Here is a 219-nt window from a genome sequence, read left to right on the forward strand (position 1 = left end):
CATAACGACCTGATATTCATCCTGCGTGTCCTTGCTCCCAAATGCTCCTAGGTAGTTATATTGTTGTCCCACCACTGTCTCCATGGTCCCCAGACTCCCCACCAACTGCCTCCTCTTCTGTCGAAATATCCTCTGCTGCACCTCCATCTGTCTTACACTGCTCTGTGTTGGGAATTCCTGGGATCTCTAAAGTGAATCCTATTCCTAAGAGATCGATTC

The sequence above is a fragment of the Tarenaya hassleriana genome, unplaced genomic scaffold, assembly GCF_000463585.1.
Source record: "Tarenaya hassleriana unplaced genomic scaffold, ASM46358v1 Cleome100, whole genome shotgun sequence".
NCBI classification, from domain to species: domain Eukaryota; kingdom Viridiplantae; phylum Streptophyta; class Magnoliopsida; order Brassicales; family Cleomaceae; genus Tarenaya; species Tarenaya hassleriana.